At 44.5% G+C, this 12796-nt stretch overlaps 1 pseudogene; it reads right to left on the reverse strand.

The window, feature by feature from the left end:
• Positions 1-1217: 1217 nt before the first annotated feature.
• Positions 1218-12796, reverse strand: part of LOC147089991 (lysophosphatidic acid receptor 6-like) — a 56234-nt pseudogene continuing 44655 nt past the window's right edge.

Genomic DNA, 12796 nt, shown 5'->3' on the forward strand with positions numbered 1-12796 from the left:
CCCAGTCCTGTGATCTCAGTGACCAGAAACAGCCCCATCCTGTGATCTCAATAACCCGAAATAGTCTAGTCCTGTGATCTCAATAACCCTAAGCAGCCGAGTTCTGGGGTCTAAGTGACCAGAAACAGCCTAGTCGTGTGATCTGAGTGACCAGAAATAGCCCAGTCCTGTGATCTCAGTGAGCAGAAACAACCCAGCTCTGTGATCTCAGTGACCAGAAACAGCCCGGTCCTGTGATCTCAGTGACCAGAAACAGCCCAGTCCTCTGATCTCAGTGGCCAGAAACAGCCCAGTCCTGTGATCTCAGTGACCAGAAACAGCCGAGTCCTGTGATCTCAGTGACCAGAAACAGCCCTGTCCTGTGATCTCAGTGACCAGAAACAACCCTGTCCTGTGATCTCAGTGACCAGAAACAGCCCAGTCCTGTGATCTGAGTGACCAGAAACAGCCCAGTCCTGTGATCTCAGTGAACAGAAACAGCCCAGTCCTGTGATCTGAGTGACCAGAAACAGCCCAGTCCTGTGATTTCAGTGACCAGAAACAGCCCAGTCCATTGATCTGAGTGACCAGAAAAAGCCCAGTGCTGTGATCGCAATGACCAAAAACAGTGCAGTCCTTGGATCTCATGGACCAGAAACAGCCCAGTCCTGTGATCTCAGTGAACAGAAGCAGTCCAGTCCTTGGATCTGAGTGACCAGAAGCAGCCCAGTCCTGTGATCTCAGTGACCAGAAACAGCCCGGTACTGTGATCTCAGTGACCAGAAACAGCCCAGTACTGTGATCTCAGTGACCAGCAGCAGCCCAGTCCTGTGATCTCAGTGACCAGAAACAGCCCGGTACTGTGATCTCAGTGACCAGAAACAGCCCGGTACTGTGATCTCAGTGACCAGCAGCAGCCCAGTCCTGTGATCTCAGTGACCATAAACATCCCAATCCTTTTTTCTCAGTGACCAGAACCAGCCCAATTCTGTGTTCTCAGTGACCAGATACAGCCCAGTCCTGTGATCACATTGACCAGAAACAGCTCAGTCCTGTTATCTCAGTGACCAGGTACAGCCCAATCCTGTGATGTCAGTGACCAGATACAGCCCAGTCCTGGGATATAAGTGACCAAAAACTCCAGTCATACGACCTCAGTAATCAGAAACAGTCCATTCCTAGGATCTGAGTGACCAGATACAGCCCAGTCTTGAGATGTCGGTGACCAGTCTCTGAAATTACGGTCCTGTGACTGCAAACTGACAACTCCTGAGATCTCGGTGAACAATCGCTCCAACTGCAAACAGCCAAGTCTGGCTGTTCGATGTGCCTTTCCTTCGAAGGCTGGCATTAGACAGAGCCTCCTCCGCAAAGAAGAACCTTTTCCACTTGAAGGTGTCGTGTGTGATGGCATAGGTCAGCGGGTCAAGGCGGCTGTTGAGGATGGTCAGTGCTGTGGTGATCAGTCGTGCTGAGTAGGTGAACTGCTTGAGTCGGCAGCTGGAAAGCACCCGAATATTCCTGTGTGTGTGGACGAGTTAGAAGAGTTAACAGTGGACAAATCAAAGGGAAAGACCACCAGCACCAGGAGCACCGTGCGCCGGCTTTCCTCTTCGCCGTGTGCATCGTGCTTTTTACGGCGATAGGTTTAAGATCCTTTCTTTCTGACTTACTTTTTTTATTGTTTAATTACTCATTTTTTTCCATCTTTTTACTGCACAACTTAACTATACTGATTGGTATGAGCAACTTGAATACATTTGTCCGCAGGTCAATGACCTCATTAAACAGTGAGTCCACAATAAATGCTCAGACTAGGGCTGATTCATTCCGAACACAGAAGCAAAGCACTGTGGATGCTGGAAATCTGAAATAATACCAGAAAATTGGTATTTTTTGAGGGAGTAACTGGTAGAATAGATGGGGGAGAGCCAGTAGATGTGGTGTACCTGGACTTCCAAAAGGCCTTCGATAAGGTCCCACATAAAAGATTAGCATGGAAAATTGAGGCTCATGGGATAAAGGGGAAAGTTTTGGCGTGGATAGGGAACTGGCTGTCAGATAGAAAACAGAGAGTTGGAATAAACGGCTCATTTTCTGAATGGCAGGCAGTAACAAGTGGGGTACCACAGGGATCTGTCCTGGGCCCCCAGCTGTTCACAATTTACATTAATGACCTGGATCAGGGAGTCGGATGCAGCATTTCCAAATTTGCAGACGACACTAAACTAGGAGGGGGGGTGGGCTCAGAGGAAGAGACCAGGAAGCTCCAGAGCGATTTGGACAGACTGGGCGATTGGGCGGATAAATGGCAGATGCACTATAATGTGGACAAGTGCGAAGTTATCCACCTTGGGTGCAGGAACGGGAGGGCAAATTATTATTTAAATGGCAATAGATTGGGAGAGGGGGAAGTACAGAGAGACCTGGGTGTTCTTGTACACCAGTCACTGAAGGCGAGCATGCAGGTGCAACAGGCGGTCAAGAAGGCAAACGGTATGCTGGCCTTCATAGCAAAAGGGTTAGAATACAGGAACAGGGATACCTTGCTGCAGCTGTACAGGGCACTGGTGAGACCACACCTCGAGTACTGTGTACAGTTTTGGTCGCCTCATCTGAGGAAGGATGTTCTTGCCATGGAGGGGGTGCAGCGGCGATTCACCAGGCTGATACCAGGAATGGCGGGAATGACCTATGAGGAGAGACTATGTAGTTTAGGGATGTACACACTGGAGTTTAGAAGATTGAGAGGGGACCTCATAGAAGTGTATAAAATTCTGACAGGTCTAGACAGACTGGATGCAGAAGGAATGTTTCCCTTGGCGGGTGAGAACAGAACTAGAGGACATAATTTAAGGATAAGGGCTAAACCATTTAGGACAGAGATGAGGGGGAATTTCTTCACTCAGAGAGTGGTGAACCTGTGGAACTCATTGCCACAGAGGGCAGTGTACGCCAGCTCATTAAATATATTTAAGAGGGAATTAGATATATTTCTACGGGCAAAAGGGGTTAAGGGTTACGGAGAGAAGGCGGGGACGGGATACTGAATTAAAAGATCAGCCATGATCTCATCGAATGGCGGAGCAGGCACGAAGGGCCGAATGGCCTACTCCTGCTCCTATCTTCTATGTATCTATGTATCTATGTAAAATGTTGGAAACACTCTGTGGAAGGTGCACGGCAGTAGTTGGGGGGCGTGCTGGATCCTGGGAAGAGTATTATTTTTCATTTCATAGGTTTCCTGTGTTTTGTTTTTTGCTAATGTGCTTTGTTAGCTTTGACCACCAAAAGGCGGAATGTTTGATAGGGTTTTGTTTCATGACTCTGGAGCATCCCGGTTGTTTACATGGTATTTAGCAAGAATTTTGACAAGGTCATACATGGCAGACTGGTCAGAAATGTAAAAGCCCATGGGAGCCAAGGGAAATTGGTAAGGTGGGTCCAAAATTGGCTCAGTGGCAGGAACCAAACTAAAAGATCGACGTGTGTTTTTGTGACTGGAAGGCTGTTTCCAGTGGCGTTCCACAGAATCACAGAAACAGAAACCCCACAGTGCAGATAGAGGCCATTTTGGCCCATCGAGCCTGCACCGACACATATCCCACCCGATCCCCATAACCCCTACACCAACACATATCCCACCCTATCCCTGTAACCCCACGCATTTAATCCCCCTAACACTAAGGATCAATTTATCATAGCCAATCAACCTAACCCACACATCTTTGGACTGTGGGAGGAAACCGGAGGAAACCCACGCAAACACAGGGAGAATATGCAAACTCCACACAGGCAGTCGCCCGAGGCCGGATTCGAACCCGGGTCCCTGGCGCTGTGAGGCAACAGTGCTAACCACTATGCCACCGTGCTCAGTACTCAGTCTTTTGATTTTGTGGTACTTACCAATAATTTAACCATCGATGATTAAGAAGGTTGCAGGCGATAGAGAAATTAGCCTTGTGGTTAAAAGTGAAGAAGAAAGCTGTAGACTGGAGGGGATTGGGAACCTGAGAGGGGAGGCAGAGGAAAGGGAAACAAGGATAAAAGCAAAAGACAGGAAGGAGCAAAACAAAAGTGGAAGGCAGAGAAATCAAGGGTTTAAATCAAACATGGCCACAGTAAATAATAATTCTAAAAGATCAAAGAGCGTTAAAAAAAACAAGCCTGAAGGCTTTGTGTCTTAATGCGAAGAGCATTCGTAATAAGGTAGATGAATTCGCTGCACAATGGAGGTAAACATATATGATATGTTTGGGATTACGGAAACATGGCTCCAGGGTGGCCAAGGCTGTGAACTCACCATTCAGGGGTATTCAATATTCAGGAAAGATAGGCAAAAAGGAAAAGTAGGTGGGGTAACATTGCTGGTTAAAGACGGGATTAACACTATTGAAAGGAAGGATATTAGCTCTGATGATGTGCAATCTGTATGGGTAGAACTGAAAAATACCAAGGGGCAGAAAACATTAGTGGGAGTGGTATATAGACCTCCAAACAGTAATGCGGAGGTCGGGGATGGCATTAAACGGGAAATTAGAGAAGCGTGCAATAAGGGCAAGGCAGTTATCATGGGTGACTTTAATCGACATATAGATTGGGCTAACCAAATTAGTAACAATACTGTGGAGGAGGAATTTCTGGAGTGTACACGGGATGGTTTCCTGGACCAATATGTCGAGATACCAACTAGAGGTCAGGCTATCTTAGACTGGGTATTATATAATGAGAAAGGTGTGGAGATGCCGGAGTTGGACTGGGGTGGACAAATGTAAGAAATCACACAACACCAGGTTATAGTCCAACAGCTTTATTTGAAATCACAAGCTTTCGGAGCGCTGCTCCTTCTTCAGGTGAAGAAGGAGCAGTGCTCCGAAAGCTTGTGATTTCAAATAAAGCTGTTGGACTATAACCTGGTGTTGTGTGATTTCTTACATAATGAGAAAGGATTAAGTAGCAATCTTGTTGTGCGAGGCCCCTTGGGTCAGAGCGATCATATTATGATAGAATTCTTCATTAAGATGGCGAGTGAAATAGTTGACTCAGAGTCTAGGGTCCTGAATTTAAATAAAGGAGACTACGATGGTATGAGGTGCGAGTTGGGTAGGATTGATTGGGGAATGTCACTCAAAGGGTTGACGGTGGATGGGCAATGGCAAACATTCAAAGATCGCATGGATGAACTACAGAATGTGTTCATCCCAGTTGGGCATAACAATAAAACAAAAAAGGTGACTCAACCGTGGCAAACAAGGGAAATTAGGGATAACAAGATCCAAGGAGAGGACATATAAATTGGCCAGAAAAAGCAGTAAACCTGAGGATTGGGAGCAGTTTAGGATTCAGCAAAGCAGGACAAAGGGATTAACTAAGAGGGGGGAAATAGAGTATGAGAGTAAGCTTTCAGGGAACATAAACACTGACTGTAAAAGCATTTATAGATAGGTGAAGGAAAAAAGATTGGTAAAGTCAAGCGTAGGTCCCTTGCAGTCAGAATCAGGGGTAGTTTAAATGGGGATCAAAGAAATGGCACACCAATTAAATACATACTTTGGTTCTGTCTTCACAAAAGAGGACACAAATAACCTACCAAAGAGATCGGGGAACATAAGGTCCAATGACAGGGAGGAACTGATAGAAATCAGTATTTGGAGGAAAATAGTGTTAGGGAAATTGATGGGATTGAGGGCCGATAAATCCCCAGGGCCTGATAATCTACATCCTAGGGTGCTTAAGGAAGTGACCATAGAAATAGTAGATGCATTGCTGGTGAACTTCCAGAATTTGATAGACTCTGGAACAGGACCCATGGATTGGCGGGTAGCTAATGTTACCCCACTGTTCAAAAAGGGTGGTAGAGAGAAAACGGGGAATTACAGACCGGTAAGCCTGACATCGGTAGTGGGGAACATGCTAGAGTCCATTATAAAGGATGTAATAGCAGAGCACTTGGAAAAAAGTGACCAGATTGGACAAAGTCAACACGGATTTACAAAAGGTAAATCGTGCTTGACTAATCTACTGGAATTTTTTGAGGATGTAACTGGTAAAATAGATAAGGGAGAACCAGTGGATGTGGTGTATTTGGATTTTCAAAAGGCTTTCGATAAGGTCCCGCATAAGAGATTAGCGTGTAAAATTAAGGCACATGGGATTGGGGGCAAGGTATTGACTTGGATAGAGAACTGGTTGGCAGGCAGAAAGCAAAGAGTTGGAAGAAATGGCTCTGTTTCCAAGTGGCAGGCATTGACTAATGGGGTACTGCAGGGATCGGTCCTTGGACCCAAGCTATTCACAATATATATTCATGGTTTGGACGAGGGAACTAGATGTAATATCTCCAAGTTTGCAGACAACACAAAGCTGGGCGGTCGTGTGTGCTGTGAGAAGAATGCTGAGAAACTCCAGTATGATTTGGACAGGTTGGGTGATTGGGCAGAAGCATGGCAGAGGCAATATAACGTGGATAAATGTGAGGTTATCCACTTTGGTGTCAAAAACAGGAAGGCAGAGAATTATCTAAATGCTTATAAATTGGGAGAAGGGGAAGTGCAACGAGACCTGGGCGTCCTTGTGCACCACTTGCTGAAAGTAAGCATGCAGGTGCAGCAGGCGGTTAGGAAGGCAAATGGTATGTTGGCCTTCGTAGCAGGAGGGTTTGAGTACAATAACTAGGATGTCTTGCTGCAGTTGTACAGGGCCTTGGTGAGACCACATCTTGAGTATTGTGTGCAGTTTTGGTCGCCTTATCTGAGGAAGGATGTTCTTGCCATGGAAGGAGTGCAGCGAAGATTCACCAGGCTGATACCTAGGATGGCAGGATTGACGTATGAGGAGGGATTGGGTCGATTGGGCTTGTATTCGCCGGAGTTAAGAAGAATGAGAGGGGATCTCATCGAAATATATAAAATTCTAACAGGACTAGACAGACCAGATGCAGGAAGGATATTCCGATTGTCGGGGAGTCCAGAACCAGGGGTCACAGTCCAAGGATAAAGGGTAAGCCATTTAGGACAGAGATGAGGAGGAATTTCTTCACCCAGAGAGTGGTGAACCTGTGGAATTCTCTACCAAAGAAGGCAGTAGAGGCCAATTCATTAAATATATTCAAGAAGGATTTGGATATATTTCTTAAGGCTAAAGGGATCAAGGGATATGGGGAGAAGGCAGGAACAGGGTACTGAATTTGGATGATCAGCCATGATCTCATTGAATGGTGGAGCAGGCTCGAGGGGCCGAATGGCCTACTCCTGCTCCTATCTTCTATGTTTATGTTTCAATTTTCTAAAATATAAATGGAGTGGTCAGGTGAGCAGTAAAGTGGCAAATGGAATTCAATTCGGGGAGGTGTGAGGTAATGAATTTTGGGATTGCGAGCAAGGCAAGGACTTTCAGAAGGCTTTTGATAAGGTCCCGCATAAGAGATTAGCGTGCAAAATTAAGGCACATGGGATTGGGGGCAAGGTATTGACTTGGATAGAAAACTGGTTGGCGGACAGAAAGCAAAAAGTTGGAATAAATGGGCCATTTTCCAAGTGGCAGGCAGTGACTAGTGGGGTACGGCAAGGTTCGGTCCTAGGACCCCAGCTCTTCACAATATATATTAATGATCTGGACGAGGGAATTGGATGTAATATCTCCAAATTTGCAGACGACACAAAGCTGGGTGGGAGGGTATGCTGCGAGGAGGATGTCACGAAACTCCAGTACGATTTGGACAGGTTAGGGGATTGGACAGAAACATGGCAAATGCACTATAATGTGGATAAATGTGAGGTTATCCACTTTGATGGCAAAAACAGGAAGGCACATTATTATTTGAATGGCAATAGATTGGGAGAAGGGGAAGTGCAAAGAGACCTGGGTGTTCTTGTGCAGCAGCCGCTGAAGGTAAGCATGCAGGTGCAGCAGGCGGTTAAGAGGGCAAATGGTATGTTGGCCTTCGTAGCAAGAGGGTTCGAGTACAGGAACAAGGATTTCTTGCTGCAGTTGTACAGGGCCTTGGTGAGACCGCACCTTGAGTATTGTGTGCAGTTTTGGTCGCCTTATCTGAGGAAGGACGATCTTGCCATGGAAGGGGTGCAGCGAAGATTCACCAGGTTGATACCTGGGATGGCAGGAATGACATATGAGGAGAAATTGTGTCGATTGGGCTTATACTCACTGGAGGTTAGAAGATTGAGAGGGGATCTCATCGAAACCTATAAAATTCTGTCAGGCCTAGACAGACTAGATGCTGGAAGGATGTTCCTGATGGTCGGGGAGTCCAGAACCAGGGGTCATAGTCTAAGGATAAAGGGTATGACATTTAAGACTGAAATGAGGAGGAATTTCTTCACCCAGAGAGTGGTGAACCTGTGGAATTCTCTGCCACAAATGGCGGTGGAGGCCAGTTCATTAAATATATTCTAGAAAGAGTTGGATATATTTCTTAAGGCTAAAGTGATCAAGGGATATGGGGAGAAGGCAGGGACAGGGTACTGAATTTGAATGATCAGCCATGATCTCATTGAATGGCGGAGCAGGCTCGAAGGGCCAAATGGCCTACTCCTGCTTCTATCTTCTATGTTTCTATGTTTCTATGTAATACATAATCAATGGCAGGATACTGAGAAGTGTAGAGGAACAGAAAGACCCTGGAGTGCATGTCCACAGATCCCTGCAGGTAGCACGACAGGTAGATAAGTTGGTTACGACGGCAGATGGGATATTTTCCTTTATTATTCGAGGTATAGAGTATCAGAACATAAGAACATAAAACATAGGAGCAGGAATAGACCACTTGGCCCCTCGAGCCTGATCCGCCATTCAACAAGGTCATGGCTGATCTTGGGCTTAAAGCCTCTTCCCCGACCGCTCCCCATAACCTTTCACTTCCTTGTCTTGCAAAAATGTGTCTATCTCCACCTTAAATATATTTAAAGACGCAGCCTCCACAGTTGTCTGGGACAGAGAATTCCACAAATTTACGACCCTCTGAGAGAAATTCCTCCTCATCTCAGTTCTAAAATGGTGACCCTTTATTCTAAAACGGTGCCCCCGCATTCTAGGTTTCCCCACGAGGGGAAACATCCTCTCTGCATCTACCTTGTCGTGCCCCTCCGTATATTACACATTTCAATGAAATCGCCTCTCATTCTTCTAAATTCCAGCGAGAATACGCCCAGCCTGCTCAACCTTTCCTCATAAGACGAAACATTCATCTCTGGAATTAACTTAGTTAATCGTCTCTGAACTGCCTCCAATGCAAGTACATCCTTCCTTAATTAAGGAGACCAAAACTGTGCGCAGTACTCAAGGTGTGGTCTCACCAATACCATGTACAGTTCTAGCAGGACTTCTATGCTTTTATACTCCAACCCCTTTGAAATAAAGGCCAACGTTCCATTAGCCTTTTTGATTATTTGCTGTACCTGCGTGCTAAGTATTTGTGTTTCATGCACAAGGACCCCCAGGTCCCTCTGAACTGTAGCATTTTGTAATCTCTATCCATTTAAATAATAATTTGCTTTTTTATTTTTCCTGTCTAACTGTATAACCTCGCACTTTCCCACATTATACTACATCTGCCAAATGTTTGCTCACTGATTTAGCCTGTCTATAGCTCTCTGCAGGTTCTTTGAGTCCTCTGCACAACTTGCTTTCCCACCCATCTTTGTATCCTCCACAAACTTGGCTACATTACACTCGGTCCCTTCATCCAAGTCATCAATGTAGATTGTAAATATTTGAGGCCCCAGCACCGATTCACCGATTCCTGTGGCACCCCACTAGTTACAGTTTGCCAACTGGAAAATGGCCCATTTATCCCGACTCTCTGCTTTCTGTTAGTTAGCCAATTCGCTATCCATGCTAATATATTACCCCCAGTTCTGTGAGCTCTTATTTTATGCAGTAACCTTTTTTGTGGCACCTTATCGAATGCCTTCGGGAAATCCAAATACACTACATCAACAGGCTCACCTTTTTCCACCCTGATCGTTACTTCCTCAAAGAACTCCAGCAAGTTTGTTAAACATGACTCCCCTTTCATAACACCACGATGACTCTGCTTGACTGCATTATGATTTTCCAAAGGCCCTGCTACTGCTTCTTAAATGAAGGACTCCAGCATTTTCCCAACGACAGATGTTAGGCTAACTGGTCTATAATTTCCTGCTTTCTGTCTCCCTCCTTTCTTATTAGGGTAGATACATTTGCGGTTTTCCAATCCGCTGGGAGCTCTACAGAGTCCAGGAAAGTTTGGTATATTGCAACCAAAGCATCCATTATCTCTGCAGCCTCTTATTTTAAGACTCTGGGATGCAGGCCATCTGGTCCAGGGGACGCATCATCTTTTAGTTCCATTAAGAGCAAGGGGGTTATGCTTAAAATGTATAAAATACTTGTTGGGCCCCAGCTAGACAATGGCGTACAGTTCTGGTCCCCACATTACAGGAAGGATGTGATTGCACTCGAACAGGTACAGAGGTGATTTCGAGGATGTTGCAAGGTCTGCTGTGATGAAAGATTGGATAGGCTGGGGATGTTTTCTTTGCAACAGAGGAGGCTGAGGGGAGACTTAATTGAAGATATAAACTTATGAGCGGCCTAGATAGAGTGAATAGGAAGGAACTATTTCCCTCAGCAGAGAGGTGAATGACCAGGCGGTATAGATTGAAAGTCATTTGTAGAACGATTAAAGTGGAGTTGAGGATAACATTTTCAATGCAGAGAGTGATGGGGGTCTGGAACTCACTGCCTGAAAGAGTGGTAGAAGCAGAAACCTACAACATATTTAAAAGATACTTGGATATGCATTTGAAAAGCCGTAATCTAAAAGGATACTGGCCAAGAGCTGGTAAGTGGGATGATGCTGGGTAGCTCTTTTTCGGTGAGCACATATATGATAGGCCGAATATGCTGTAAATTTCTATGATTCTATGATTCCCAGTGTTTCTTAAACTTTATTATGAAAAGGGATCTGTGAAAATTCTTGTTAGGATTGTCAGACTTGTATGTGTGTAGGACTGTGCATCATTTATCCTGGTTTTCGGGGCTTTATCTGATTAGAAATTTCGCTGTTGTTGTTCAAAATCTTGGAGTGAAACTTGTTGACATCATCTGTTTGTTCAGTGACCGTGATTAAAGTCACTCAACAGGGGCCCCGATTTTCTGACCGGATGGATTCGCTCTCCTATAAATAAAGGGAATCTTCTCGATACATCAATCAGAGAATTGCTCCCAGCATCAACACCAACCATCGAATCACCGATTCTAACCGAAAGGGGTAGAACTTCTGTTGGTTTTCTGATCAAGCTCAAGATTCTATGGGCGATTAATGATGTACAAAATATCTACTACCCCACCCTGGCAGCAGTTGTTGCCCCGGCTAAGTTATTACCTGCAGCTGGTACTTCTGTAACCCGAGATTAACAGAACGTGGCATCTTAGTCTGCGTGTCCAACTCTTTATTTTATTACTTTCCTTACATTACAGCAATGAATACAGTTCAAAACGACTTCGATGTCTGAAAAGCACCTGGGGGCCACCTCTGGTCATGAAAGGAACTACACCTATTCAATTATTTCGTCTTTTCTTTCTTACTTTCTTTCTTTCATTCTTTCTTTCATTCATTCTTTCTTTCTCTCTTTCTTTCATTACTTCTTTCTTTCTTTTTTTCTTTCTTTCATTCTTTCTTTTTTACTTTCTTTCTTCATTTCTTCCTGTTGGTCTTCTGTTCTGTGCATTGCTCTTGTGTTTGTTTGATAACGGTCCCTGCTCCACTGATGTGAACTCCCATTCACAACGTTTTATGTCATGTTACTGGTTCTGAATTGTTAAATTAGAATGCTAAGCTTGAGTCACGTTTCTTTATTATGCAGCTCACTTAAGGCTTTATTACACATAAGGAATCTGCATTAACAATGATTACTGTGGCTTTTATGGCCCTCAAAATTCATATTCACAAATCTTATTAAGATCTCGGAGTTCTGTCAGACTATGAAACCAGCCAGGTTTCTTACTCTCTTAATCAAAAGTGGGCACTTTGCTGTAATTTCGCCAATTTCTACAGTTTTTTGTTTAGTTGTACAAATCATCCAAACAGATAAATGACAAAAGCATCGATGTTCCAATCTGGTTCAGCTGCCTCACTTTCCACCGTTTCCCATATCTGTTATTTCACTGTTTGTGAATTGTTAAATTAGAATTCTAAGTTTGAATCACCGTTTATTATTACATACAGCTCATGTAATGGTTTTATTACAAACAATGAATCTGCATTTTCAATTTAATCCCGTGCCTACCTGGTACCGTTCTTCGTATCACTGATCAATTGCACAGGCATTGTAACGGGAGTATCCTGATAGTGAACTCACTCGATATTTGATTGTGTCCTTTTCCCTGTATGAATTGAAAGCCTATTGTACTCACGACACTGGAGGGAAAGAGCAAGAGTCACAGCATTTGAGTAGAATTCAAATAGTTTCCAGCGCAGACTAGGTGGTCAAAATGGCTTCCTTCTGTGCTGTACTATTGTATGATTCAATGATTCTAGCTTCTGAAGTCCCACGTTGTTGTAATGGACCCGAATTTGTGATTCTAATGACAGCAAAACTCTCAGCCTTTGCCCTCATTTCAATTGTGAATCTGACAGCAACTTCTGGAGTATGCTGGTGCGCAGTTAAACGCAGAAATCCAAAAGTTGCTCCTCCACAGGGCACTGTTGAATTCCCCACGGCAATCAATTGAAATCACTTAAATGACTTAAGATTTTATGCTGGAATGTCTGTCGTGTATTGATTGCGAGTTTGACACCAGTCAATATAGTAATGTA

The sequence above is a fragment of the Somniosus microcephalus genome, unplaced genomic scaffold (assembly GCF_052327205.1).
Source record: "Somniosus microcephalus isolate GS21.2 unplaced genomic scaffold, FLI_Smic_1.0 unresolved_chr4, whole genome shotgun sequence".
Classification (NCBI taxonomy): Eukaryota; Metazoa; Chordata; class Chondrichthyes; order Squaliformes; family Somniosidae; genus Somniosus; species Somniosus microcephalus.